Below are 7249 nucleotides of genomic sequence, written 5' to 3' on the forward strand. Positions count from 1 at the left end.
CTCAGAATCAGGGCTATTTAAAGGCAATATGTTGGGTTTCTTTTTCCTTTTCATTTGCCTTGGTTGTCACTTCCTCTTTTCTCTTCACCAGCTCAGCAGTGCTGGTAGCTTTTTATAAACCATGATTCCTACTGCTGTCAGCTCGGTTAGCAACTCCATGTTCAGTTGTGTTCTGTAGTTTAAAGTGCTCAAAAGGGTGGGGAGAGGAAAGAGGAGAGCAAGAGGAGAAAACAGATTCACCCATTCTGTGCATTTATTCCCATATGCCATATAATTTAATCCTCTGTTAGCACCACTCTCCACCTGCATATCATGTAGAAATTACACTGGAAAGCCAAAGTGAGCTGCTTCATCGGTATATTTCATGGTAAACCTACAAAGTCTCCTAGTAGGTCACATAATGCTTCTGTGGGCCATGCTGTCTTGATGGACGGATCAATGTCCTCTTTCATTCCTGGTGAGGTCTCATCACTGACAACAGACTGCACCTTCCATAAGCATCTGAAATATGAGGCGCTTGCCCAAGGTGGAAGCTGAAACCAATCTTTGCTCAGGCTGGCAGAGCTATTAAGAGATTTTGGGGGAGAAGCAATTTTTGCTTTGGAACTACTGCTGCCTATCTCTGTCCATCTCTCTGAAGTCTCATTATCTCTACTTATTCTGTTCAGTTGTAAATAAACAGACCTCTTGGTAATTAGACATGTCAGATCAGTTTGTGCTAACCATAGGCAAGAGCCAGCACCATGGGTGGATCTCCCAGACGTATAGTAGTCAAACCATAGTTTAGAGCTATTTGGTTGGTTTCATTTTCCACCTGCTTAACACTTAGCTATACATACATTCCTAAATTCACATCATCTTCATGGAACAGCAACCTCTTGAAACAGACCAGTGGCCATAACTGTGAATTGTCAATGGTTGTTGCTGCTGCTGCTGCTGTTGCTGCTGTTGTTATACCACCATTCATAATAAGATATCAGGGTGGTTCACAAGATAAAAATACAAGGTAGAAGCACAAGTAAATAGTTAAAACGAAAACAACAAAACAATACTCCCTCTCCCAAAACACATTCATTTAAAAGGCTGTAAATATTAATCAGAAAGGAATGTTTTCACCTGGTGCCTAAAGATATACAATGAAGGTGCCAGACAAAACTCCCTGGGGAGAGCAGTCCACAAACAGGGAGCCAATGCCGAAAAAGCCAATGCTCATGTTGCCACCCTCTCAACCTTTTGTGGAGGAGGCACATGAAGAAGGGCCTCAGAAGGTGAACAGAGAGTCTGGGTCGGTTTATATGGGAAGAGGCAGTCCTTGCAGTGTTGCAGTCCTGAGCCATGAGCTGATGTGTTAGGACATAAAACAAAGCGTGTCATGGCATCATATCTGAATGCAGTTCTGAATTCTCCAGAGCAATGTCCTCCAAGCCAAGTGTGACAAGTGGCTATTTCATTTGTTTAAACCAGGCTTCCTCAACCTCAGCCCTCCAGATGTTTTTGGCCTACAACTCCCATGATCCCTAGCTTGCAGGACCAGTGGTCAGGGATGATGGGAACTGTAGTCTCAAAACATCTGGTGGGCTGAGGTTGAGGAAGCCTGGTCTTCTTTAAATATGCTTAAATTTGGAGGATCCGGTTTTTACAGCAAAAAAGGCGCACTGGTAAGGCATGCTAATTTTGTACCCACCCACAGTTTACTCCTTTGCATTCTGTTCTCAGCTGAGCTGCAATATACCAAAAGCGAGCATGGCTAGAAGAAAAACATTTATGAGGAGAGGCTACAGGGAGGAAAGTGTAAAATACAGGGACCATTCATCTGCCCCTTACCCATGCACTCCTTTGGTCCTAAAAAGTCAACCCCACACCGACTTCTGCTTTAGATATCTGAATAACCAAGTCTGTGGTGGCATGTCTAGTTTGATTCTAAGCTGACCATGCAAAATTTGCTCTGAACTTTCCACCGCTTGAGGGGAAGGGGTGCATCGGGGCTGCCCCTGGACCATGAAGGAAAGGATGTGACACCCCCGCCCATTCCACATGCAAAAGTTGGCCAGACTGCCAGATGGATCTTCCATTGACAATGAAAGAGGGCAGTGTCCCCCATCACACCAGAGGGCTAGTTTAGGAGGTACAGGGGAGGCCAAGTGACACACACAGCTCTATCTATTCCCCACCACTCTACATTTGCCACCAGAGGTGGCTGCTACACTTTGGGGGCCCTCCACACACCCTTTTTATTGCACTTTATGATTATTTGCAGTCACAATGCCATTAGGGCGGTCACATGCAATCCTGCTTTGAATAATGTTTGCTCCTGCAAAATGTTTTGGAGTGGTCACACTGCTTCACTTCCAATCAGTGTATATCTCAGAACTTCTTGCTGAAAGCACACAATGTTTTTACCACAAATGTTCTGGTTTATTTTTGTCCCACCTTTGCTGTTCTGAAGGCCATGCAGACAGCAATAATGTGTTAACACTGAGGAAGCATCTCAGAACAGCTGATAAATCCACCACTAATACACTATTATTGTGTGAAGTACATGTACAGGATACCCTTGGAAAAACAACAACTCCAAAACACTCATCTGGAGGGGTTTTCTATGTCATGGGAGGGCCTGCTCCAGGGCTCATGAAACAATGCTCTCTTTCCAGAGCTTCTCCACCTGTACTACAGTTTTGGAACTAAAGCTTTAAAAAGTTAAATGTGGAAGAAGCACCAGAAGTCTGAATTTTCTTCCAGAATGCATACAGCCCTCAGTTTCACATTCATGCTGTTGCATTGTTAAAGGAGGACTTCGTCTCTTGCTTCATCCTGGAACTCACAGGACATGGTTGTGCAAAAATGTCTACAAAGCAGCCACTCAGGCTTCTTACACAGCAAGAAGACTGTGTGAAGTTACAGTATCTTGCTTTCCCAGCTGCATAACTGTTGGTCAACGTCACTGATGCAGAAGAATAGAGTTCCATCTTAATGAACACATACCAGATAGCTTCTGGCAAATTGTTATCACCTGTGGAGGAACTACATGTGACAGTGGCAGACCTGCTTCTTTGAACCACTCAGTCAAGCAGCAGTAAAACACGGGTTAGGATTTCCTCTAGAGTTGTTGTAAGTGGATGGGAGGTGCTGAGCCCTTCCTTCATCTCTGCTTCTCTCCCCAACTGCTTCTCTGTTGTTCTCCCAGACTGGAAATTAGCCCAGACAAGGGAAACTAGGTTGTGGGGAAAGATTTTGGAGGGAAGATGATGGGCTGAGGAAGGGTTTGGCACCCTCACCTCATCCACCACTTTCTGATTTGAAACAAATCTCCCTCAAAAAGGACATAGGTAAAGGGACCCCCTGACCATTAGGTCCAGTCACAGATGACTCTGGGGTTGCGGCGCTCATCTCACTTTATTGGCCGAGGGGGCCGGCGTACAGCTTCCGGGTCATGTGGCCAGCATGACTAAGCCGCTTCTGGCGAACCAAAGCAGCGCATGGAAATGCCGTTTACCTTCCCACCAGAGCGGTACTTATTTTTCTACTTGCACTTCATGATTTTGAATTGCTAGGTTGGCAGGAGCAGGTACCGAGCAATGGGAGCTCACCCCATCATGGGGATTTGAAATGCCGACCTTCTGATCAGCAAGCCCTAGGCTCTGTGGTTTAACCCACAGTGCCGCCCGCGTCCCTCAAAGAGGACAGAGAGACCAACAAACTAGAAATCCTAAAGGGGGATTCTTCCATAGAATCATTGTGGGTGGTGATAAGGAATTTAGCAATGTGGACATGCTGTCATTCCCCTGATGAAAATGCTCAGGGTAATCTTGAGATGGAGAATGAAATCAAGGAGGTATTCAAAAGAGGAGATGCTGTAGTTATAGGTGACTTCCATAACCCTTACATAGACTTAGTATGATGTGTGTTCTGCTCATGACAAAGAGGTAAAATGTCTAGATATGCTAAGTGACTGTAGTCTATTAGAGACAAGGTGTTAGAGACAAGAAGACTTCATTTAGAAAATGGAGATCTCATCCGCATGAGGGGAAGGAAAAGGAACACAAACCCTGGATAAGCATCTGAAACCCCTGGAATCTCACACCACTTGGGATAGTGGGATGACGTGCAACAATATGATTAGTAATAAATGCAAGGCATGGCCTGGTTCAGAACTTGTGGGCATCATAGAAGTTTGCCTACATAAGAAGCTTTCAGCAGAATTCAGGCTGGTTTTAAAGTGTGCATTCATCTTCTTCTTCTTCTTCTTTGGAGATCACTCGTAGCCAAGTAAGATTGTCTTCAATAAACACGGTTTTAACAATGAGTCTGTAAGTGATTGTGGAGGCCAATTCTGGATCCACACGTCCTTCCACAGTGGGGACATAGGTTTCTGGGTGGGATTTGATCATGGTAAGAGTTTGCCAAGCATGCCTTCCTCTTAGCGCATTTCTCCCTTTCGTCCTGAGTTCGAGTGTCTTCAAAGCCCATGATAACTTTGGTAAAGGCTGTTCTCCAGTTGAAGTCCTCGCAGGCCAGTGTTTCCCAGTTGTTGGTGTTTATACTACATTTTTTAAAGATTTGCCTTGAGAGAGTCTTTAAACTTCTTTTGTTGACCACCAGCATTAGGCTTTCTATTTTAAAGTTCGGAATAGAGTAGTTGCTTTGGAAGACGATAATCAGGCATCTGCACAACATGACCAGTCCAACGAAGTTGATGTTGAAGAATGCTTTGACACTTTGCTTCTTTCAGTACACTGGCATTAGTTCTTCCCAAGCGATGTGTAATTTTTTTTGGAAACACCATTGATGGACTCTTTCGAGGAGTTGGTGGTGGCGTTTATAAGTGGTCCATGTTTCACAAGTATACAGTAAGGTTGGTAATATGATAGCTTTGTAAACAAGCATTTTGGTTTCCCTGCAAATGTCCCGGTCCTCAAATATTCTGCACTTCAATTGGGAGAAAGCCACACTCGCCTAGCTCAGGCGATGCTGGATTTCAGCATTAATGTTTGCCCTTGTGGAAAGATAACTGCCCAGGTGATCAACATTTTCCAACATTACACCATTGAGTTGGATTTGTGGCACTGCAGACGGGTTGTTTTGTACTTGTTGGTGCAGCATGTTCATTTTATGGATGTTGAGCGATAGACCAAGCTTTTTGTTAGGATGGTTTGAAGGTCATCCTCTGAGTGTGTACACACCACGTTGTCGTCAACATACTGATGATTCATAATGAGCCATTTGCAAACTGTTTTCAACATGCCCAGCTAGGACGTAGTACTAGGTATGGAGGAAAATCCAAAGAGCTTCCTAAAGGTTACCCAAGAGCTTGGGCAGGCCAAGTGGGCCTATTGACCTTTTCCCTTTGAATGGCATATATCTCCCACCCTTCAGTTTTCAAAGAGGTTTCCCTGTGTTTCATTGCAAGCAACAAGAAATATGAGTCCAAAGCCCCCTGAGGCATGTCATACTAGTCATGTGGTTATTTGGATGCAGATGGTAGAATTTGTGTGTGGACAAATCCCCAGACAAAATGGAGAATAGTAATTTCTTTAGTATTAACTGCTGAATACTGCAACAAAGAAGGTGACTAAAAAAAGGTCTTCCTTAATGACCTGATTAACAGGAATTCTGCCTTTGTACAAGAGAAGCCATAAGAATTATAAATATACAGCCTTGGTTTTGTTTTAGTGTTGGCTCCTCCTCGTCTCCTACCACCATCTCCTGCTATGAAACAAACCATTTCCCTTTTTTCAGTGACCACACACATCATTTAGGGAAATTCCGGAATATGCTGTGCAAATTCTGATTCACTTTTACCCCCACAAGGATTTAACTCATTCTGGGAATTGCCACAAGCGAATCCAGTCCAGCACGCTAAAGATATCGCGACTTCCCTTTTCTTTGTTTGATTGTTGTCAGACTTCATGCAACATCTTAATGTCCCAACTTGTTGTCACCCAAGGGCCTGAGCATGAGGGGCAGGCAAAGTAACAGGCCTCTCTGGGGTAGTTTGAATTTTCAAACCATAGGAAATGTAGAACCAATAGATACAACACCGTGTACACAGCTCAGGTTGTGGGTCCTTTGTACTATTTTTTATAAAAACCACAAAATTCCGTAGCAATGTACTTAAATTATTCTCACCAAGAAACTTAAAAAGTCAAGAATTAAAAATGACCCAACATGCTACTGATTATATATTTAATGGCCTTGAATTAGGGATTTAAAGCAGGGGGACCAGCGCAGAGATGAAAAGTAAAAGTGAGGGCGTGTCTGACAGCAGGAAACACAGAAAGATAGAAAGTAATAGTGTACCTGTTTATATTTGCAACTCAAACAGCAGGTCAGGAAGGTAGCAGAGCAACATAATTTGAACAGAATGGAAAGGGAGGTAAAGAGAAGAGCAATCAAGGAACATGTTTCATACAACTCCTTACTCCTCTCCACTTGACTGGCAAAAACAGCATAATCTATGTTCGTTAAGCAAATAGGCTTCATTTTCACAATTTATACATGAATTTTAAGTTTCTTGGTGGAGAAGAATTTAAGTACAGTACATTGCTACAGAATTTTAAAAGTCAGTGCAACTTCTGCATAGCACCCAGAACTTTGTATGCCCTTGAATAAAAATTGGGACAGTCTTATCCCCCTCCTCTTTAGGTAGAAATGTGCACTACTAATTAACCTACTTCAGAATGTGGTAATGGCTGCTTACCCAGTTCATGGGTGAGTAGCAGTTGCGACTCAGCACAGCACCTCCTTCATCCCCCCCCAGAGCCACACCATTTTCTTGCGGCTGCTGGCCCCTTCCCCCTGGCAGCCATAGTGCATCCTGGTTCCTGCCAAACCCAGATTTCAGTTTTGAACCAATCTGTAGCGGCCTGGGGGCAAGGTCAGGGAACAGACCTTGCTTCCGTAGTCTTCACTCAGGTCTGCTCCCTGTGTATTTAAGCAGGCCAGAGTGGCCTGGCTCCTGGGGTAGAGGGTGCTGTGACTGGGTACGCAATAAGCCAGACTTGCTGCTTTTGGGGCCTTCTTATTCACGCTTCTTACTAGGGCTCTAGACTGCCACCCCAAAGTTCTGGAGTTGGCACCACTGTAATGAATTACCTCTGCACACCAGTGTTGACTTTTATTCAAGGACATACAAAGTTTTAGGTGCTTTACAGAAGTTGCACTGACTTAAAAAAAACCCCATACTTTATGATGAACAATTTTATAAATTTCAAATATACCTTCCTTGTATGGCTGTCTGCAGCAAGATTTT

The sequence above is a fragment of the Podarcis gaigeae genome, assembly GCF_964106915.1.
Source record: "Podarcis gaigeae genome assembly, chromosome: 1".
NCBI lineage: Eukaryota > Metazoa > Chordata > Lepidosauria > Squamata > Lacertidae > Podarcis > Podarcis gaigeae.